The following is a 23,772-nucleotide window of genomic DNA, read 5'->3' on the forward strand; positions in this document are numbered from 1 at the left end:
GCAATTTGCATTGGCTTGGAGGACTCCTGTCTAGCAATGACAATTCTTAGACTACTTTAGATGATCCTGTACCTCTGTGGCTATTCTCAATCATGACAGAAGGGGGCGCACTTCCCCTGTGAGTCAGGAAAAAAAAACTGTGGTTGGCATTGTGCCAGGTTTAGGGTCCACTGGTAAACTTGACCTGAAACTAGTACATACACAAAGCCTGTAACCTGAAGAGGACAGCTGTGCACAGGCAGGGCCTCGGTTGGTGGGGTAAGAATCCACACACGAGTCTCCCACGTCCCTCCAATGGCTATATGCCATGTGCTTCTCATGGGCTGTTTGCTATATGGGTCTGGGAGGCCTATTTACCACCTCCATACAGTATTTCGGTTACAAAGAACAGACAGGAATCTGGCTTCCAGTTCTGATGGAGATAACAATGTTGACATTGAGATGTAGCTGAGTTACAGAGAGCCTAGGGTCTCTACACTGAAGTCTCAGGACTCTAACACCAGCCAGCCCACCAAGCATTTGAAAGATGAGACAGACATGTCAGGAGACCGAGGCAGGAAGGTCATCTTTGGCTATATAGCCAATTCAGGCCAGTTATAGGAGATTCTGCCCCATTCCTCCAAAATAACTGCAACTCTAAACTGCCACCAAAGAACTCCAGAGATAACCAAGAATAGACACTACAAGGAACCAAACTTGGTAGCTGACTGCTATAATCCCAGCACTTGGCAGGAGGATCTCTGTGAGTCTGAGGCTAGTCTTGTCTACACATTGAGTCCCAGGACAGCCATAGCTAGACCATAGACATGGTCTTCAAAACAAAACACTAAAAGAAGATTTAAAAATACAAAGAGTGAATGAGTATTAAGAGGAATAGCAGGGTTGAAGAGATGGCTCAGTAGTTGAGAGCACTGACTGCACTTCCAGAGGTCCTGAGTTCAATTCCCAGCAACCACTGGTGGCTCACAGCCATCTGTAATGGGATCCGATGCCCTCTTCTGGTGTGTCTGAAGACAACTACAGTATATTCATATAATAAAATAAATAATTTTGAAGACTCCAGCCACCTGACACTGTCAGCTAAAAGCTGAGAACAATAAATTCCTGCCATGAGAGGCTTTGAAAGCTTGAGTCATAGGCCTCGAGTTCTGGGTTTGGAAGCCCACTGTGTGAGTTTCTGTAACTCGGGGGCTATCAGCTCTAAGAGTACTTGCTCCTTGCCATCCCAGAGGTTCTGTTCAGACAGAGCGAAGAATTCCAGCTATCTGTTTGTGATTCCAATTGTATGGGATACACAAGGTTTGTGCATCTCTGACACAGTTACAGAAGCTGGGGACCTAGATGCAGTGTTACCTAGAGCTGACAGGAATGGCTGTTGATGGGTGCACAGTCCTTTCTGTTTGTTTTGCTTTTCAGGGTTTTATTTATTTTATCTATGAGTACACTACAGCTGTCTTCACGTGCACAGAAGAAGCATCGGATCCCATTACAGATGGTTGTGAGCCACCATGTGGTTGCTGGGAATTGAACTCAGGACCTCTGGAAGAGCAGTCAGTGCTCTTAACTGCTGAGCCAACTCTGCAGCAGCTTTTCAGGATTTTAATATAGTCCAGTCCAGAGGAGGCTGTCTGGTTCATTTTAGCTCCTTCATTGCCAAACCAGGGGGAAGAGACTGCTTCAGCTTCTCTGCCTTCTTCTCGTCTGAGGTGACCAGGGTGTAAGGGAACCTCATTGAACTTCTCATTATCCTTACTCTAGATACTGGAAGATTTGGCGTTCTGTTTGCCTGGCTGTGAGTGGAAAGTCCTTCTTTAAGCCTGGCTGCATGGCATATACTTTTAATCCTAGCACTGTGGGGCAGAGGCAGTCATGAGTTCGAAGCTAGCCTGGTCTACATAGAAAGCTTCATAGCAATCAGGGTTATATAGTGAGACCCTGTTTCAAAACATTTAAAAAGGGGGGGGATGTCTTTCACCACCTGGATTTGCTGAGTTATGTCAATGGGACTCTTGGCGCTGTGGGGGACAGTCCAAAGAGCCCACAGCTACGGCAACCCTTTAAGAGCAGATAGAATGTTCTGTAGCTAGGTGGTGTAGCCGGTGATGACAGTTGCACACCCTTTCAGATTTGCTGAAACCATGAACTGCATACCTTAAAGGGTGGGTTTTGTGGGGTGTGAAATAAATCTCAATTTTAAAAAGTAAAAAGACAAAACAACAATGAAAATTAAACGGGTTGGCGATGTGACCCTGGCAAAGCATTTGTTCAGCATGAGTGTAACTCTAAGCTTAATCTCCAACTGAAAAGTAAAAGGAGACAAAAAAAAAAAAAAAAAAAAAAAAAAAAAAAAAAAAAAAAAAAAAAAAAAAAAACCATGATGAACTAGCAAATGGGGATGCAGACTAAGCCTAGCACTCGGGAGGTGGAGTCAGGACTATGATATCTGGACAAGCCTGGGCTACACAAAAAAGTCCTTGCCTTCAAGAGAGAAAAAAAATAGCTGGCTACTTTAGAAATAAAATAAAAAAAATTTTAGTAAGACTTGGAACCCACACCTCTTAATGTTATAAAATTCCTAGTATTCAAGAGGAAGTGGCTTGACTTTTTTCACACCAATAAATGTAACGAGCTAATGGGTACATGGGGTCAAATGCCTGCTACAACTCTTGGCAGTTGTGTAGAGAAGAGACTGGGTTATAAAACAGACATTTTTCAGTACATGTGTGCATTTTGATTACAACCATGGTTCCGCTGTCTGGCAATGTTGTGAGATATCCCCCAGAGGAGAGCATCAGACACAGGAACAAACCAACAGGGAGTTTTTATTAGCCGGCTGGTGACTACACCTGGGTAGTTGGGACCTGAGTGCAGTCCTGTGCATTTCTCAGGGTGAGCCTTTAAGAGCCCACCCTGCATCCTGTGTTGACACACCTCAGTTAGCAAGAATGGCTAGCCAGGAGAGGAACTACCGAGGCTAAGAAGGAAGGTCAGCGGTCAGGGACTTTGCTAGAAGTATGAACTTTGTTTTGTCAAGTGTTGCTGTGTACAAACTACATGCTAGGTTCCAAGGTCTGAGTGGCACCTCCATGGTGTCCGCTGGGCTAAGGTTTGACAGCCTACTAAGGTCTGGGAGCCTGTTATAGCTGCAGTTTGACAAAGCCATTCAGAATGGAATGGGTGGGAGCCATCAGGGCCTCAGCCCCTCAAATGCTTGCCCTAAGTCTCTTGGACTGAATTGCTCATCGCCATGTCTCTGACCACAAGGGAACGTGTGTTCCTTCCTTTCAGGGTTGAGGGCTAAAAGCTGTAGCTCGTTACGTTAGCGGGCAATTTAACAGAGCTTAGACAAAGGCTGTACTTGGATAAAGAGTGAATGGAAATCTATTTCCTTACCCGAAGCTCGATACATTCAATACGAAGAAGTCTTTTCATTGTGAAAAAAAAAACAAGAAAAATAGATATTAATGTCTGTCCCACCATACCCTGAACCACCATGATTGGTACAGGCTTGGGTGGTAGCCAAAGGAGACCAGTAGGAGTCAAGTCTGGGCATTGTGCCGGGATGTCTGGGATCTCACTACTGGCTAACCTGACAGGGGCCAAATCAAGAATGATGATGTTGACATGAATGAGTAGAGACACAGGAAGAGGGGACACTGTTCTAATGTCCGCCATCACTCTGGACATTTTCTTCTTTAAATGATTTTTGTCCTTGAAAGTAAAGTTGTACACTGAGATGTTGAACCTCTGTCTCCAGTCTCCTCCTGGGTTCTCTGGATTCTCTTTCCTGGCTCCACTGGAATGACCCCAGAGCTGGGAAGGAGGTTTGAATTGCTATCTCAAAACTGTGTAATAGGCATTTTAGTGACACTGGGTGCTGTGAAAACCCTTGACCAGTGTGAGTCTCTGCCTCCTTCCATGGGACTGCAAGGTGGCTTGGGTCAATGTTGTTTACTTTGTGACTCTCGGTCAATGGTACTGACTGCTGACCTACACGTGTATTCTGTGACATATGTACCTGTTCTGTCCTACCTATCCGGTACCTAGAATCTACTGATCTGAACAAATTCTGTTTGCCTAAGCCACTTTGGGCTGGATGTTTGTCAGCTGCAAACAAAGCTCGATCAAGGAAAAGAGGGTTCTCTTTAGTCTCTGTGGCCTTTCCTAGAATGGAGGGTAAAACTTTAAATGTGTATTCTTTTTCCTTTGGGAAGATATATATATATATATATATATATATATATATATATATATATATATATATATATGAAATTATTAATTGTTAAAAAATTTGTGTGTGTGCACAAAGGGTATGCATGCCCATGTGTGTGCAGAGAGGTCAGAGAGTCCTTGCTGAAGCAGGTCAACCTTGTTGTTTCTACCTCTGTACTGTGTACTTGCTGGCACAATTCCAGGTGAATCTCCTGATGCCCCATGGGTGTCCTGAGGTTACACGCTGCCCCATCAGGCTTGTTGCATGATTTCCAGGGATTGAACTCTTGTTCTCAGGCTTGTGTGGCCAGAGATCCATTGAGCCACCTCCCTAACCCTGAAATTTTTTATTAAGGTTTCTGATTAATAAAAATTTATTTCACATTACCAGAAAGTATACATGAAGGGCAGGGGGCAGAACTCATAGCAAACAAGCACGGGGCACTTGGGCCAGACATTTAGAACAATGTATTATCCATCTGCATACAAAAGAGTATGCAGGAAAAAAGCAAGGGTAATTGTAAAAAAGGAAACATTAATTTAACTTAGTTTTTCCTAACTGGGTGTGAGATGTATCGGTGCACATAATGTCAGGATGAGGGACTCGGGAGCCCAGACTCCACCATTTATCCAGGACAGCACAGTTGAGAATGTGTTTGACATCCCCGCTCCCCCTGCCCTGACAACCTTCCAAAATGAGCTGCTTCTCACCTACCTTATTGTCCTAATTATAGCAACTCTTATAAAAATAAATCATTTAATTGGGGCTTGCTTACAGTTTCAGAGATTCAGTCCATTATCATCAAGGCAGGACACATGATGCCATGCAGGCAGACACTGGAGCAGTAGCTGAGAATATATATCCTGATCTGTCAGCACAGAAAGAGACTCTGGGCTTGGCAAGGAATTTTGAAACCTCTAAGCCGACCTCAGTGACACACTTCCTCCAACTAGGCCATGCCTCCTGATCTTTCTAATCCTTTCAAATAGTGTCACTCCCTGGGGACTAGCATTCAGATATATGAGCCTGGGGGGGGGGGGCATTCCTATTCAAACCACCACACGTGTCTTCTAATTCATCTGCTTTAAATTTGGTTAAACCTTCTTCTCTGAGATGTGGTTCTTCTAGTGACAGGGACTTGAACTGGGTTCTAGACAGGGCTTTTAATCACACCCTGATTCTGCAACTTGAGGCAGTTGGACATGATGATATTGCTGTGGTGAGCTCTGGGGCTTCCCAACGGCATCCTGCAACACCTGCCTAAGCTTGGGGCATCAGTGAGATCATGAAAAGCCATCAGAAAACTGGTCCAAGTGTCTTATGGTAGCTCATCCATGCAACAGGTTGTATACATCTAAGAGAAGCTGCCGTTTGTGGCGTTTGCATACCAGGCTCTGATGGAAAAGGAAGCTAGTCAGCCTGCTTGGCTGCAGAAGGAACTTTTAGTTTTTTTACCTGTCATGTTCCAATTTTAAATGTAATTTTGAAATATTGTTTCAAATCAGTAATAAAATAACTTTGTTTCTCTCTCCTCTCTCTCTCTCTCTCTCTCTCTCTCTCTCTCTCTCTCTCTCTCTCTGTGTGTGTGTGTGTGTGTGTGTGTGTGTGTGTGTATGTGTGTGTCACGACATATATATGGACGTCAGAGGGTGATGTTTCTCTCTTCTCACTGTGGGTCTCAGAGATTGAACTCAGGTCATCAGGATTATGTAGCAAGTGCTGTTACTTGCTGAGTCATCTGACTGGCCCTATAATCACGTATTTATGCAAAGCATGAGGGTGCTTATTCAATCCCAGCACCCGGGCAGTTGAAACATCTCCAAGGGCAATGCCTGTCTGGGCAGGACTTACAGTGAGTTGAAAGTCAGTTTGGACTATATGGAGAGATGGCTGCCTCACCAGCAGCAATAAAGAAAACATATTTATAACTTTATAATTTGAAACAAAGAATTTTATATAACTCAACCTGCCCAAATGTGAGCATGTCCCCAGTACTGTGGGCTGCCCACCACGACAAACTGTACTCTCTCAATCTGTAAGTCAAGCCGACATGTCCCTCCATTAGCTCTGGTTTTATTTGTTTTTATAGAGAAGACTTTCAAGTAGCCCAAGTTGCCCTTGAACTCATAATAGCCAGGCCTGACCTTGATCTGAACCCCTGATTTTCCTGTCTAAGTGCTGAGGTTACAGGCTCGCCCCACCACGCCCTGGCCACACTCGGCTCTTAAATTGCTTTTATCAGGTATATGCTGTCAGAGCCAAGAGAGCAGTAACTAATACGCCCAGTCAGCTACCAGTGCAAAGCAGGACGGGTGGCTCACAGGGTGGGCTGGAGAGGGTGCAGGTTAGTGACAAAAGGACAGAAGGCAGGGCTGAGAGGGGAGATCCTGGCCTTGGAACCTGAGCATATCTCCCTGGCTGGATTTACAAGCTGCTTTGGCTTGGAGAGTTCTTTTTAACCTTCTGTTCTTGGACAGAACAGAAGTCCCTGGCTTTGAACTGGAATGTCCATAATCACAGTCCTAAAGACACATCTCTACTATGTTCTGGGAACACATAATTCCTTTGTTAATCTCACAGAAGGAGTTAGAGTGTGCCCAGATTTCTCTCCACTCTAACTATATGATAGAACTGGGATTTTGGTGTTGATGGGCTATAGAAAAGATTTGCGTGCATTAAGCTAATTCTGTACTGGAATGCTACTCCAACAAGTTGTGTGAGAGTAAATGGGTTTGCTGTGTTCCGTGGGTGCAAAATTTACAGCGATGAGAAACAGGCCGGTGGTTGCATAGGTGTAGGTGGGTGGGGGTGTGACTTAAAGACGTGAACAGGAAGGCATGGAAGGATGATGAAACTATGTGTCTTGGCGCTGATGGTAATTACACCTGTTGGTGTATTTCAGATTCATAGGGTATATACACCAACAGTCAATTGTAATGTATGATAATGTAAATATTTGAAAGGAAATTAAAAGGATAGAGAGCTTCATTAATTCAACTTCTAAAGTCCTATGATTTGTGACAATAACTATGGACTCTTGTCTCCAGAAGGAAAGTAAGAACTGGATCCTGATTTTATCCTTTCTGGTCTCAGAAGTGAGATTCTGGCTATGTAACCCTCAGCTTTCCAAGAGTTAACCTTGATTTTATTCTTTCTGTATGGCATTGAGTTCTGTTGTATGGCGGAGTGTTTCCTGGGGATGGCAGCTGATAGTACATATCACGTTTTATAACATAAATATATTTATAATATAATCCTAGAGGTTCATAGAAAGCAATTTAAAGAAGAAGAAGAAGAAGAAGAAGAAGAAGAAGAAGAAGAAGAAGAAGAAGAAGAAGAAGAAGAAGAAGAAGAAGAAGAAGAAGAAGAAGAAGAAGAAGAAGAAGAAGAAGAAGAAGAAGAAGAAGAAGAAGAAGAAGAAGAAGAAGAAGAAGAAGAAGAAGAAGAAGAAGAAGAAGAAGAAGAAGAAGGAGAAGAAGAAGAAGAAGCAGCGGTAGCCAACATGGGCTTGAGGAGCTGTTCTGTGGGTGTGCCCACTAGGTGGCAGTGTGGAGTAAAGCAGAGCAGGGATCTGAAAGAAGGTGGAATTTCCTATCGGTCATTGGTAGAGTAAGTAAGCCTGCTTAAGAAAGGATCAGTTAGCTTCTCACAGACATGGCTTGTTAAGCCACAGAGCTGTGCGGAATACAGGGGACAAGCCAGCGGAAGGCACTTTGTCAGCAGTACAGTGGAACACTGCGGTCCAGGAGTGGCACAGCTGAACCCGGGGCAGCCTTGAGCACCCTTAAAAGACCTTCCCCAAAACCAGGCCTGCTGACATCCCTTCAGACGAGTGGAGAGGGTCACCATCCCCTCACCTGAGATGCCAGCCACTCACCCCGCCACATCAGCCCAGCTACACATAATCCTAACGCACGAGGTGGGGGGGAAGAGGGGTGCGAGCTGATACAGGAGGCAGAGGGGGAACCAGAAGGTGGACTCAGCTTCTTTGGTGAGTCAGCACTTACACTGGGGCTGGCTTTGGGTACAACAGCAAGAGTCACCCACGCTCCTGTAAGTGCCCCTGCACTCCTGTTTCTGAAGGAAACCCCCAGTAAATTCACTGGCCAACTTGTTGGTTTAGTGTGTATTTGTTACTTGTGTAGTTCCTGCAACAAAATATCTTCAAGGACAGCCTAAGGAAGCATTGTTGCCACTCACCCATTCAGGGGATGTAACACATCAGGGCAGAGAAGTGTTAGGAGACAGCTGGTCACGCTGTATGAGAATGGTGGATGATAAATTCTTGGACTCAGCTCACTTTATCCCACACACGCACACCTCTTGAGAGAGAACATATTTATTAACTGTCAAGGTCACTTTCTCCTTACAGACCTGAGGCCTAGGGGCCTCTGTCAATTGGTAGAAGCCTCTGAAGCTGCAGCCTCCAACCACAGAGCCTGACGCGTGTGCCCATCTTCCCACTGCAGCTCACAAGTTACTGTGTGTTAGTCTCCATCCTTCAGCCTTTGCTGTGAGCATCCTAGAAACAGCAGCCTTCCTCAGCCTGATGAAACTGGGAGCAGGACCCCCAGGGGCCACATCAAGGTACAGAGCAGTGTTGCTGGTCATCATATAGAATGTCAGCTGGGAGAGGTTTTGGTCCAGAATCTGAGGTAAGATGGTGACACCGCTTCTCCAGCCTGGGCCACTTCACCTTCATCAGTTACCTCAGATGAACCTCAGACTGGTACCCCAGGAGCCGGCACCCACCACTCCCTGCACAAACCAGTGGCCAGCACCATGAACGCAGTCAAGGGCACCGCCTACTGAGGGTGAGTCTTAACCTTGATTAACCTAATCTAGATCCCTTACAAACATGCTCAGAGTTGTTTCTGTGGCAATGCTTCTGAAGTGACGACCAGGCCCTTCTCTGTCTTCCTGTAGCTCTCTTCCTAGCACGGTCTATGCAGCTCTAGAGCCTCTAAGAAGCCTGAAGTCGACAGAGAAAAAAAAGCAAAGGCAATAATAACCAAAGCATTGGGGTGGGAGATAGAAATAGCACCAGGAAGTCAGTCGTGTGGGGGATATAAAGAAGAATGCCTGTCTGTGCTCAGCCCCTAGCTAGCCAAAAAGCCAGGATTCCTAATAAGGACAGTTTAGGCGACTGCTGAATCAAGATCCCTGATATGAGGGCCAGGGAATTCCATGTAGTCTACTTTTTAATACTTTACTAGAATACTTGAATCTACATAATTTTATGAAGAAAGAGGGCGTATTTAGGTTACAATTCTGGATGCTATGTGTACAAGACGAGAAACCCCTATTGGCTTGTACCTGGTGGTGGTATCAAGGCAGATGGGCATTATGGGACTGGGGTGGAGCCAGAGCACATGGGAGCAAGAGATGGCGTGTCAGATGTGAAGCCAGGTGAGCGTGAAGCCAAGCTTACTACCTTCTTATAAATACCTACACAGGGGTCCCATAAGAGTTCGGCTCTTCCAAGTGCATTCTCCTGGTGATCCAACTTAGGTGTGGCAGCTTTGGGACCACCTCTCCTACCTCTCGAGCCCATGCAAAGAGGCCAGTCCTGACCCTGTCCATGGTCCTCCCTAACCATACCTACTTCAGAGGCTGACTGTAACCATCTTTGGCAATCTCCCTGAGCAGATTTTAGCACAAATTGCTAAGACTAATGACAAACTAATAATAATAATTAGTCCCCTGCCTGGGTAGTCTCTCTTACCTCAGGGTGCACAAGGCTGCGACTATCCCCCTTGATGGTGACTATGGGTCCCAGAGGCCCTAAACAGAGGGGCCTTCTTCAGTACCTGGCTGGCTTCTGAGCAACTCCCACCTTCTGGTGTCAGATTCCAGTCCTCCAACATGCGCAGTTCAGCTGCGTCTGAACTTCCAGACCACTGCAAATTCCTTCGTTTTGTCCTCTTCTTGGCTTCAGTCCTTCTGCAGGACAAAATTCATAGACACCAGGAAACCTTCATCTGAACCACCCATCCTTGTGCTTTCAATATCCTGCCGATCCTGCATCTTCCACGTCCAGGAAGCAGCTGGACCTCCTGGATAATAACCCCGAAAACTCACACTCTGCAGCTAATGGTCCACTCTCAATAGTGCCCAGGATTATCTGATTACAAATAGATTCTTTTAAAGACTTATTTTTTATTTTTTTATTTTTTTATTTATGTATCTGTGTTCCTATAACCCATGTGTGTGCAGGTACCCGCAGAAGACAGGAGAGGGTGCTGGATCCCCTGGAGTGGGAGTTACAGGCAGTTGTAAGCTGCCTGATTCAGGTGCTGAGAACCAAACTTGTGTCCTCTGGAAAAAACAGCACACTCTCTTAACTGCTCAGCCGTATCTCCAGTCCCTGCATATAGATTTATCGAGTGATAGTTTTCAGCACTTGAGATACACCAGTGAACAAACCAGATAAAGTTCCCTCCCTCACTGTACTAATTCTCCACCTTCACCTCTTCTGCTTCCTGCTCCGGCAGAGCTGCCAGCCGCCCATTTCACAATCTGAAGTTACCAGAGGGAACCTTTCCTTTGGAAGCATTTGGTGTCATGTCCCCTACGCCCACCCTTTGCCATGACCTCCCCAGAGCTTGAACTGGTGTTGACTTTCATCTGCCGTGTCAGCACTTTCCGCACTGTGTTGTAACTTGTGGCTCAAAGTATCTGTTGCTCAAAACTGCCCCGTCATAAAATCCCCATAAAATCACACAGTGCAGGGGTTGGACAAGAAAGGTGCCTCTGGAACCTTGCCTAAATATAGTAGATCTCTCTTAATCTCACCGTCCCGTGATTTTTCAAAAGCAGGCATGTCCTGCTTTCAGGAAAAGACATAGACAGTAAAACATAAGCCCAGAATGACTTTCTGTGTCAAAGCCATAGAAGACATCTCTCTGGATCTTCAAATGGTATCGTACCTGGAGGTTCCATAGTCACTCCTTTCTGTTCTCTCACTTGCCCTTTATTCTACCTTATAGACATGTGTGTACACACACACATACATACACAGTCACACACATAATACACACAGAGACACACACATAATACAAACATACAATACACACACACTCACACACAAAAAATACACACATACACACACAATACACACAGAGACACACACTCATACACATAATACAAACACACAATATATACACACTCACACACACAATATACACAGACACACACAAAATACACACACAGACACACACACTCATACACACACGCTCACACACACAGGCACACAGGCACACTCACACACACAAATACACTCACACTCACTCATACACACAGGCAGACACACACACACACACACACACACACACACACACACTGATTAAATCTACTTCCTTACTGCCAATCTGCTTTTTTCTACTCTCCACTCTGATAAACACGTATAGCAAGGAATGGAGTTCTCCAGAAGTGTCCCAAATATAGATACTTACTCACTTACTCTGTGAACAATTACTCATTTGTGAGTCCTCGTGGGATGAAAACATATTTGATATATATCTCAATAGAGTCCTCAGTGTATATTTGATCTGACCTTGCAGGGTTTCACCTAGTAAATATTCTGGCAATTCTGATAGACGGAATCCCTTATCTATGCTCTGACTTCACAGACAGCTGCAACTTGTTGTCATGCTGACCCAAAGTCACTATCTCCAGCCTGTCTGATGTTTGTCCCCACAGCTGCTTGGCTTCTATTTCCAGCAGACGTTCAGTCAGCACTGTCAGGCTAGACGGTCAAAGGGGCTCCTGAAGGCCAGGTCACAGCCCATGGTGAGGACATGCTGGTGTATTGGGGGTTGGCTCACCACCTGCCTCTCACAATACAGGTCCAAGAGTGTCACCAAAAAAGAACCACATAGCTTCACAGATGACAGCCACAGATGTATTGTAATGTAATGTTGTATTACATTACGTATGTAATGTACAATTATGCAATGTAAAATAAGAGTTGGGGCTTTGTTCAGACAAGAGGACACAGCGACCAGGCTGTGACAGGCAGAGTTGCCTCTAGCCAGGCTGGCCCACAGTCCTTTCCATTCTCTCTATTGGCCCATTCAGATCACTTTGAAGAGCGACTCTTTCAGACTTACCAAGTCCAGGTTCTGCGTGCCTTCTCTTCTGCTCGTTGTCTTCATCTTGCATCTACCAGATTTAATTGTCAAGACTCCCCCCCCCCCCAAAAAAAAGCGCTTGGAAAATGTCTCACTTAGTGCTTGCCTTGCAAGTTTGATCCCCAGAAAACACAGTTGAAGAAAGCAGGGTATACAAGCCTGGCCTGGTGGCACACACCTTTAATCCTAGCACTTGGGAAGCAGAAACAGGAGGATCTCTGTGAGTTCAAGGCCAACCTGGTCTACAAAGAGAATTCCAGAAGAGCCAGCTATACAGAGAAGCCACCCCCACCCCACCCCACCCCAAAAAAAAAAGGAAAGAAAAAGAAAAGAAGAAGGAAGGAAGGAAGGAAGGAAGGAAGGAAGGAAGGAAGGAGAGAAGGAAGAAAGGAAAGGAGGGAGGGAGGGAGGGAGGGAAGAAGGGAAGGAGGGAGAAAGGGAGGGAAGGAGGGAGAAAGGGAGGGAGGAAGGGAAGGAGGGAAGGAGGGAGGAAGGGAGAGAGGGAGGGAGAGAGAGAGGAAGGAAGGAAGGGAGGGAAGGAGGGAGGAATGCTGGGTACTGTGGCATATGTTGTGGTCCCATATCCTGGAACTGGTGTGGCAGAGACAGAAGGATCTCTGGGCTCCCTGGCCAGCCAGTCTAGCCTATTTAATGAGTTCCAGACCAGTGTAAAACTCTGTCTCTAAAAGTGATACTGCCTGAGGTGTGGTATCTGAGGTTGCTCTCTGGCACACACACACACACACACACACACACACACACACACACGTACTACCACAAGTCCTATGGCAGAACCTCATACACTTGCTTTGCTAAGTAGACATATCTGTCAGCTTACCCTTTAAATACTTGATTATGACTATAGATCAGATCTACTGTCACGCCTGGCCAGAGAATCTTCTTTTAGCTGTGAGCAGCAGAAACTGCAGATTTCTAACCACTCAACCAGTTAAAAATGTGACCTCTCTTTTGTCCTTTGCTGGCTAGTTGTGTATGAACATGACACTTGGAGTCATTTTGGACAGAGAACCTCATTTGAGAAAATGCTCCCACTAGATTGGCCTGTGGGCATGCCTGTGGTACATTTCCTTGATTGATTGATTGATTGATTGGTTGATTGATTGATGTGGGAGGGCCCAGATCACTATGGGTGGCACCTTCCCTGGCTGGTGGTCCTGGGTGCTATAAGAAAGCAGGCTGAGGCTCTGCCCATGATGTACAATCCGTTTCCTCAATGTTGGAGATAAACCTGGAGATAGAACTTCAAGTCTGCACCTACATATTCCCACCACTTCTCTGAGTCCTGTGGATGATGACTGAAGAGGAAAATCATACAGAAAACATGAGAGAGAGAGAGAGAGAGAGAGAGAGAGAGAGAGAGAGAGAGAGAGAGAGAGAGAGAGAGGAAAGCAGGCTGAGCAAGCCTCCACGAACACGCCAGTAAACAGAGGCTGTCCATGGCCCCTGCATCAGCTCTGTCCCAGGTTCCTGCCCTGACTTGTCTGTGGAAGTGTAGGGAAATAAACCCTTTCCTCCCCAAGTTGCTGTGGCTGTGGTGTTTCATCACAGCAATAGAAACTCTAAGACACACCCTGCTCCAAGGTGCAGGGAAGACTGCAGAAGAATGTAGAAGCCAGAGGAGCAGAGTAGAACCCAGACTTCTGGGCATCTCCTGGCTCTCGAACTCACATCCGATGTGGTCTGCACTAGGCTCCGTGACACACTGCTGGAAGGGAAAAGGAAAAATTAGGGTCTCATGACATCACCTGTCCTCAGGTCCTGCCTTCATCATCTGCCTTGAGTTCCTGCCCTGACTTCACTTCACGGTGGACTGTAAACTGTAAGAAGAAGACAGGAGAATACATCATAGTGCTATCCAATAGAGGCAGTTCCTCAGCTGAGGCCCCTCCTGCCAGGTGGCTCTAAATTGTATCTATTGGAAAACAAAAAACAAAAACAAGTCCGGTGGTGCTAACCCCAGCACACGGGAGGCAGACACAGGAGGATTCCTAGTTCAAACCCAACCTATTCTACACAGCAAGTTCGTGTCTCAAAGATACACATAGACACATGTAAATTTTACTGTTAAGCCAAACCAACCAGAAAAATAATTTCCCATAGTCAATTTAAAACAGAACTATTTTGTATTTCTATATTTAGAATAATCATCCGGCAGTGTAGGAATTTGGCAGGTTGAGCTACAATCATTTGGATAGATCATTTGGATAGAAGTCATACTAAATTTAGTAGCTAAGGGTAGAGTAAGTGACATTAAATTAAAGGCAGCTAGGAGCTACACCTCTAACTCTGGCAAACCCATTCTCGGGCTTGTGAAGGCTAGATGTTATTTCTCAAAGAAGACGACTAATTCCTGCCACATGACTCTACCTGACGCCCTTAGGAGACTTTACTATTTTTTTGTACAAGTACCAAAGAGGCAAGCAGTGAACCATCTCCATGACAAGACCTGGGCTTCAACAACTTATTGGACAGACTGCTAGACAGACAACTTGGTGTGGTGGGGCCAGGGGGCGTGGCTGTGTGCATAATGGAGAGGAGAACTGAGAAACTGAGGAACTGAGGAACAAGACGTCCCAGACTGGAGATGGTGGCAGCACTACTGTAAGTGCTCACTGGATGAAGGAGTCCCCGGAGAACATATTTTAGCCAAGAACATGCAAAAAGTCAGTTCACCAGACAAACAGCTTCGTCTCTGATGAGATGAGATAGCCAAATAATATTCCAGGGAGTTAGGTTAGGTATAAATTGGAGATGTGTTTTATAACTGAAAAACTCGTTAGGTATAGTGATTGTTTTAGGACTGGAAAAGATGTAAATACTCTTATGTAAATAGTAAATGAATGTTTGGACTCAGGATAACTCTGGACTCCTTTGAATGTCTACCACATGCATATATCTGGGTAGTAGGAGAGGATGAGAATTAGGGAGATACGGACGATAAAGGAATAAAGCCACGCTGGCTGGGGAGATGGCTCGGCAGTATGTACTGCTCTCAACCCAAGTTAAGTTCAGTTCCCAGCTCGCACACAAGACAGCTCACAACCAGCAGTAACTGAAGCTCCCCAGAAGCCAGTGCCCTCTTCCGGACTCTGAGGGCACCTGCACTCAGGCGCGCACGCACATACACACATACACACATACACACATACACACATACACACATACACACAGACACACACAGGACACACACACACACACACACATACTCACACACAATTTTTAAAAACAAATGTTTTTGAAAGGAATAAAACCATATTTCTTCTTGGGTTTTGACCAGATAAAGTGTAGAAAAATATCTAACTGGAAAAGAAGGCCAACTGCAGACCCATGACCCTTAAATATCCAAAATACATAACCAAGCACCATATTTGTCTTTCTGGTTCTAAGTTACCACACCCATGATGGGTTTTTTTTTTTTTTTTTTCTAATTTCTTTCATTTACCTGATAATTTTGTTTTTTGAGTGACTGAGCAGTTAGACATTCCTTTGTGGTAAATGTGTTACATTTTCTTTACCCAATTTGGGGTTACTATGGATAGAACGTCCAGAGCTTGGCTGAACAAGGGTCTCCGTGGTAGGATGAAGTGTCCTTTGGGTGTATGGTCAAGAATGATACAGTTGGGTCTTGAAGTAGATAGATGCCCATCTTTCTGAGGAACCACCACCCTGCTTCCCACAGTGAGTGTACAAGTTTGCACTCCCATCAGCAAGAGTTGTGTGTGCCCCTTTCTCCACATCCTCCACAGTATGAGCTATCATTTGTTTTATTGATCTTGGCCAATCTGATTGATTGATTGTTTTATTGATCTTGGACAATCTGCTTGGTGTAAAAGCAAAGTAGTTTTGATTTCGAATTTCCTCGGTGACTAAGGATGTTGAACATTTCTTTAAGTGCTTCTCAGCCATTTGAGTTTCCTCTTTTGAGAATTCTGTTTGGGCCTGTATCCAACTTTTTAATTGGGTTATTTGTTTGCTTGATCTCCGGTGTTTTTAGTTCTTTATATATTTTAGATATTAGCCCTCTATCAGATGTGTAGTTGGCAACAAATCTTTTCCCATTTTGTAACCTGATGTTTTGTCTGAATGACAGTGTCCTTTGCCTTACAGATGTTTCTTAGCTTCACATGGTCTGATTTATTATTAACTATTGTCCTTGGTGCCTGGGCTGCTGGTGTCCTGTCCAGAAAGTCTTTTCCGGTGCCAATGAGTTCAAGCCTGTTTTCCACTTTCTCTTCTATCAGATTCAGAGTAACTAGCCTTATGTTGAGGCTTCAATCCACTTGAGTTTTGTGCAGGTTGATAAATATGGATCTATTTGCATTCTTCTACATGCAGCTGTCCAGTTTGACCAGCACCACTTGTTGAAGATGCTGTCTTTTTCCCCCAGTATGTATTTCTGGCTTCTGTATTAAAAATCAGATGCCCATAGGTGTGTGAACTATTTCTGTGTCTTCAGTTCTATTCCATTGATCAGCAAGTCTGTTTTTCTGTTAAGTCAGTACCATGCTGTTTTTATGTTAAGCCATCAATAAGCAAGCTACGATCTGTATAACCACAGAGGTGAGGTAGAGAACATGGGGCTAGGGCCAAGGGGGATGGCTCCTCAAGTGAGTCTCACTGGGGAAGTAACCACTCGTTAGGACAGACCCCGTGCCCAGGAATAGGCTCAAGACAAAATGAGCTCGAGAGAGTCTTTGGATGTTCTGTGTCATGTAATGTTAAGTCACGCATTTTTTCTTTTAACTTTAAAGATTCTCTGTGTATATATCTTGGCTTCAGGGTTTAGGTGTCCATGGGATTCCTGTGTGTGCAAACTTGTGTGTCTGGGTCTACATGCAGTCTTGTGCTTCCTTTCTTCTTCCCATTTTGTTATTTTGTCCTACCCTTACTTGTTTGCTTCTCTATCTTACTATATTTTATTATGTTTTTATTATTATTCCTTAGGTTTCTGTTTGTTTTTCTTAGGAGAGACGGAAAGGGGATAGATTCAGGTGGGAGGGCAGGTGGGAGGGTGGGTGGGGGGACAGGTGGGGAGATACTGGAAAGACTAAGGGGAAGGGAAACCATGTTACATTATATACATAATATACTGAATGAAAAAACATTTTATGCTTTTTGTTTTGTTTTGTTTTGTTTTGTTGTTTTTCGAGACAGGGTTTCTCTGTGTAGCCCTGGGTGTCCTGGAACTCACTCTGTAGACCAGGCTGGCCTCGAACTCAGAAATCCGCCTCCCAAGTGCAGGGATTAAAGGCATTCGCCACCACTGCCCGGCTGAAAAAACATTTTAAATAAAAGAAAAAATGCATAACATAATAAGCCAATTAGTAATCAAGCAGTGCTTAAATCTGTCATTCTTCTTGTAAAAAAAATAAACAAAAAAACAAGCAAAACAAACAAACAAAAAACTCCTTCACAAAAGCATACTTAGCCACTGCCATCCTGGGATTTGAACCCCCAATCCAAGGTGCATGTGCAGGAAAAGTGTCAGTGTGGGAAGGTAGGACCCAGTGAGGGCTGTTCTGGAGGACTTCAGCCCTTTATATCTCTCTTTTAGACTCTTGGTCAACCTTCCATGTTCTGCTGTGTGGTGAAGAAACCCCAGACGCTCACCAAAAGCCAAGCAGAACCACTGCCATGCTATTAGCTGGCCAGTCACCACAACCAGGGACCAAAATGAGCCTCTAATCAGCATGGAATTTATTCGGTCTCAAGGATTCTGTAACAGAAACAGTAAACAGACTGGTATAATTTTTTAAAACAAGAGGCAATTACACCATGTCTTGTTTGATTTTGTGTTATTCTAGGTGTGAATCACTTGCATAAGTAGGTGTTTCCTTAAATTGCTAGTCCATGAAGCCATAAAAAACTAATTTGAACCCAAGGATGGATATTCATAAGGCATTTTTTATTTAGGAAGTATCCTGCCGGGTGGTGGTGGCGCATGCCTTTAATCCCAGCACTTGGGAGGCAGAGGCAGGCGGATTTCTGAGTTCGAGGCCAGCCTGGTCTACAGAGTGAGTTCCAGGATAGCCAGGGCTACACAGAGAAACCCTGTCTTGAAAAACAAAAAAAAAACAAAAAAACAAACAAACAAAAAAAAAAAGCAAGTGTCCTAGGTTAGTCTTATGAGTAGTCAAATGAAACCTATCTTCCAATCCCCACGGAACAGACTGAGTCTTTCTGGGTGGTCTTTCCTAGCTACTAATTGTAAACACAAAGTTTTTCTACAGCTCAGAGTATAAGTAAAATCTGTGTGAACCTATGGGAAGCGGCTCCGCTCTCACCATTACAAGGTGGCGCTTGGCATAGGCATTGCTTGAGAGAAATATATGGAGTCGTATGCGCCAAGAGGTGTGGTTACCCGATCACCCCACCTCGCATCATTGAGAATGGCCAATCACCAGTGACTTCATGGCAGTTGCTGATAGGATCAAGGCAATGCTTATAAGGGGCTGCAGGAGCTGGGGAGGAGAGAGAGGAGAGAAGAAGCTCGCTGTACAGGGATAGCTGAATAAACCGCTTGAAGAAGAACACGGTTGCCGTTGCCTTATTCTGCTGGTCAGACGTGGGTAGCGACATGAACCTAAGCAAAGATTTTGAGAACCTCCTAAGCAGACCCCTGGGGTCCTCTGGGACATGCCTAATAGAAGCACCTGAAGATGGGGGCTGACTGCCGAGGGCACAAAGTTCCCTGTGCCCACAAATCACAAGGGAAACCAGGTGATCTGCTTTCTAGGGAAACACACACTGCGCCCTTTCCCAATCCCTCCAGGGCAAGCGAGCAGCTTTATTCTACCAAATGTTCCCCATGATGTTCTTCTGTCTTACCTCAGATCTAAAGACAGCAGACCCAAACTAGACCCATGAGCCAAAATAAATCTTCCTTCTTTGAACCAATCTTCTCCGATGAGAGGCTGGACCCCCAAGGTCTCTTATCTCATTTATTCTGAAGCCACCAGACAAAAGGTGGTGTCTAACAAAGTCACCAGAACCGAGCCCACACATTAAGGAGCCATGGGACAGCTCGATAAACAAAAGGAAAGGAAGAATTATAGGTTCCAGGAGGCAGCAATTTGATAGGCTTTGGACAAGGGGCTCTGTGAAATGAGTCTCAGGCTTAGGCTGAAAAATGAGTCTTGGGTTCCTCTGTTTCCTGGGGAAGATCCGTTGAGAATAATGCAGTTTCCACCATCCCTCAGTTGCATCTTGGGACTGGTCCCAAAGGAAGGAATCTATGTAAGGCTATGTATGCCTTCCTATCTAATCTTACATGCACCTGTAACTGAAGCACTGTGTGACAGTTGCTGGCATTAGGAGAGGAAGCGTCAGTTTTCTTCAGAGATGTGACTCCGGATGGCCCCTCTGAACAGCACAAATTAGATCCAACAGTTATATATTTTAAAAAGCATAAAATAAAAGTGAAGTAGCTCAAAGTTGAAGCAGGCAGGGTGGGGAGTGAGACTCTGGTTTAGAGGAGTCAGGAGCAGGAGTGGGGAGTAAGTCTTTAGGAGCTTCATGAGCTGAGAATGTAGCTCAAGGGTAGGTTTCCTGCAGAGTTGATGTGAGGCCCTGAGACCTGGAATGGATCCCCAGCAAGTTGTGTGTGGGAAAGATAAGGAATTACACCACACTTGGATTCCGTACGCCCTATCAGAAAGACCTTCAGACAGGGAACATTTGAATTCTCCAGTTAAGAGTTAATATTTGTTTTCTGAACAAGTCATGCCACGCACAAGCATGTGATTGCTGTATGAAATAAATTCTGAATGGCTCAGTTTTTGTAAAGGGGCATCCAGCCAGCATCGGCCTAGTAACAATTGAACAGAAAACACTAATAATGCCACCAGCCTACTTCCATACAAGGTACTCTGAGAGCTAAACTCCACCAAGTTACCCCTACGCAGCCAAACTAGGAATTTAGAGCAGAAAATTACAGACAGCCGATCTTGCCTACAAAATCATGTGACCAATAAGCTTTAAAACAAACAAGACGTAAGATGGAGGGACAAGCCCATGCCCTCTTGAGAAAAGAATGACAGAGAAAATAATAAGCCCTGGGTAATATGTAGGGCTGTATGTGGGAAAGGAGGAGGGGCTTGCTTGTGTTAGGGCTTAGAACTGTCCTCTGTGTTCAGACACCAGCTGGTCCCGAAGGACTCTGAGTCTTTAGTGCTCACTGTCATGAGGTAACAAAGCAGTTTTGTTCCTCCTGGTTGGCCGCAGGCCCAGGATACAGCTAAATTGTAGGTTTCTCTGTAATTCAACCTGCCCTGCTCTGCAGATTGTCCATACACCTCCTGTTGCTAATTTCAAAATTCAGATGGATTTAATATTACTTGCTATTCCTTGTAGGCTTCCGGTCTCCAGTGACCCTGGGCCCCAGGCATGACTAAAGAAAGGAAGTGCTTTAGCCCTGGGGCTGTTTCTGTTTGTAGAGAGTGAAATTTCATCCTTTGGGGATTTGAACAAGCAAACCCTTTTTGTGATAGCAGCACAGGTCTGTAGTTCAAACTTATGACACAGAAACCTTTAATTTATTTCTCTTTTAAGCTACTTGACAAGAGACCAGACCCCCCTCCAGAGAGAGAGAGAGAGAAAGAGAGAGAGAGAGAGAGAGAGAGAGAGAGAGGGAGAGAGAGAGGTGAACAAATGCTATCCTAACCGTTCTTATTGCAGCCCAGTTGTCTCCCTCTCCACGTCTATCAAACACCTGGAAATCTTCACAGCATCACACAAAAAACTGAGTTCTAGTTTTTTTTAAAGAATAAAAAATTAAAAATTTAAAACTACTAATTCATTGAAAATTATTTGTTTACTACTAATCCACTTAAACCGATAGTTACAATACTGTTCCATCTTATGGGTTCAGTAATTCATTTAAAGTCACAGCAAAGTCATTTGTTTTCAATCATACTTAAAAACAAATCTGATCAACTAATAAAATTAGTATATTTTAATTACACTCAAAGCAATATATATATATATATATATATATATATATATATATATATATATATATATAATTTTGTCCCTCCAGTCTAGAGAAAATCATGTGTGAGGCCTGAGCCGCAAGCAGTTGGTACGTACCTGTCCCCAGCACTGTGGGTCAAAGGCCAGGGGCTTGCAGGTTGGAGGCTAGCCTGGGCTACACAGGAAGATCTATCTAAAAAAAAAACTAAAAGGAGAATGTTTCTTCCTTTTTCAGGTCTCCAGTACCAAAATGGCTGTATGCATTGCTTTGGGCCTCTGGTAGGAGTACCCAGTGGTCCCATTATGTTGCCAAACATAAATTCATCTCCTTGACATTTGAAAAACCCAGTGACTGAAGGATTAAAATGTTCCCTCCCAAGAGGACCAGCCAATCAGATGAGGATGGATGGCTGTTGTGCATTTGCTCACTTAAAGAGGGATACATTTAAATTTAAACTTATATGCTTTACTCGGGAATTTAGAATTCTATGAAATACTGTATACAGTATTCTATGAAATACTGAAATATCTTTGAAATATACTCCTCCCCTGGAGACCTGTTAAGGTCTGGGTAAACTATCAAGGCCTAGGTGAAATGTTAAGGCCTGGGTAAAATGTTAATGCCTAGGTCACTGTTACCTGGCTACCCTGCCATTTTGTGCTGTTACTAATATTATAAGGAAACTTTCTCACATGTTTCTGCTGTCATTCGGAAACATGCTCATGCCCAAGTTGATTTCATATTCTATTATGTTCTGTGCCCTTGGAAACTAATCACAATAGAAGTCAGTAGAACTACTTACCCACAATAAGCTTGGACCCAAACTGATCACCCACCTACATCTCTGTATAATCATTTTTTTCTTCTGTATAGTCTTTTATGGTATTTGCTTTTATAAGCTGCCCCTGGGATGGACCCCAACATAAGAGAGATACCTGTTCCAATATAAGAAACTATTTAGAATAGGATTTCCATTTTGAGTAGGGTGGAAGAAAACTTAAATTCCCAAGACCTCCATGGAAACTGACATCCTATTGGGAAGAAAGAAAGAAAGAAAGAAAGAAAGAAGAAAGAAAGAAAGAAAGAAAGAAAGAAAGAAAGAGAGAAAGATGTATGTAGTTTCTTTCCTGGTTGGCAAGTTAAAACAGGAATGTTAGAAAGGCAAGTCCCCTGCCACATTTATTATTTTTTATTATTTCACTCTTCATTCTCCTCTCTCATCCCCACTCTATCTGTGGCTCACCTCCTTCCTCCAGACAAACTCTCCTTTTACCTTAATGAACAAAAACCAACCACCTTATCTCAGTCTAGGTTCAAAGTTTCTTTTATGCTTGGGAATGAAGGAAGCAGGGGTGGAGAGCTTAAATAGGGAAAGAATTGATAGAAATATCTAGATCAGTGTTACTCAGCCTGTGGCCTTGATCCCTCTGGGGGTTAAACAAACCTTTTTTACTAAGGTCGCCTAAGTCCATTGGAAAACACAGATGTTTATGTTCCAATTCACAACAGTAACAAAATTACGGTTACAAAGTAACAATGAAAATAACTGTGGGGGAGATCACAACATGAGGAACTGTAGCAACGTGCCACGTGGTTAGGAAGGTTGAGAACCACTGATCTGGAGAGTTTAGCTCAGTGGAACTACTTGCATAGCACATGTGATGTCCTGAGACGGGCTGTTGTGAAAACTGTATTGGAAACTGGTTGAAAATCCGCTACTCATGATATATTCATTCTCTCTCTTTCTCTTTCTTTCTCTCTCTTTCTCTTTCTCTCTCTCTCTCTCTCTCTCTCTCTCTCTCTCTCTCTCTCTTCCTCTCTCTCCCTCTCAAAAAGATTTATTTATTTGTTTGTTTGTTTACTTTATGTATATAATACTCTATCTGCATGTACACCTGCATACCAGAAGAGGACATCAGATCCCATTACAGATGGTTGTGAGCCACCATGTGTTTGTTGGGAATTGAACTCAGGACCTCTGGAAGAGCAGTCAGTGCTCTTAACCACTGAGCTGTCTCTCCAGCCCCACGATTCTCTCTTAAATCTTAAAAATACATTAGTCAGGACTGGAGAGATGCCCCAGCAGTTAAGTGCACCTGCTGCTCTTGCAGAGTTCAGTGCCCAGCACCCACATGGCACCACACAGCCAACAGTCACTCCACTTCCAGGGATCAGACACTTTTTTCTGACCTCCATGGGTGTTATTTGGTACACTCATGCATGTGCAGACAAAACACTCATACACATAAAATTAATAATGATTTTTTTCTTTTTTTTCTTTTTTTCACACATGCACACACACATACACACACACATGCATGCACATATACTCAGAAGTGGGGGGGGAATGATCATGAACTATTGCTTTGATTTTTTTTTCTTTTTTTATTGGATATTATATTTACATTTCAGATTTTATCCCCTAACCCCCTTTC

At 44.1% G+C, this 23,772-nt stretch overlaps 1 long non-coding RNA gene and 1 other non-coding gene across 2 annotated transcripts; one reads left to right on the forward strand and one right to left on the reverse strand.

Annotated features, from left to right (window-relative positions):
* Positions 1-5,515: 5,515 nt before the first annotated feature.
* On the reverse strand, positions 5,516-5,646 carry LOC143436528 (small nucleolar RNA SNORA70). The gene has a single exon (XR_013106492.1). It is a non-coding gene; the product is annotated as a small nucleolar RNA SNORA70 (small nucleolar RNA).
* Positions 5,647-7,540: 1,894 nt separating this feature from the next.
* Positions 7,541-10,368, forward strand: LOC143436342 (uncharacterized). Its single transcript, XR_013106447.1, has 3 exons — positions 7,541-8,204; positions 8,586-9,027; positions 9,670-10,368. It is a non-coding gene; the product is annotated as an uncharacterized LOC143436342 (long non-coding RNA).
* Positions 10,369-23,772: the final 13,404 nt, after the last annotated feature.

This window comes from Arvicanthis niloticus, chromosome 22, assembly GCF_011762505.2.
Source record: "Arvicanthis niloticus isolate mArvNil1 chromosome 22, mArvNil1.pat.X, whole genome shotgun sequence".
Taxonomy (NCBI): domain Eukaryota; kingdom Metazoa; phylum Chordata; class Mammalia; order Rodentia; family Muridae; genus Arvicanthis; species Arvicanthis niloticus.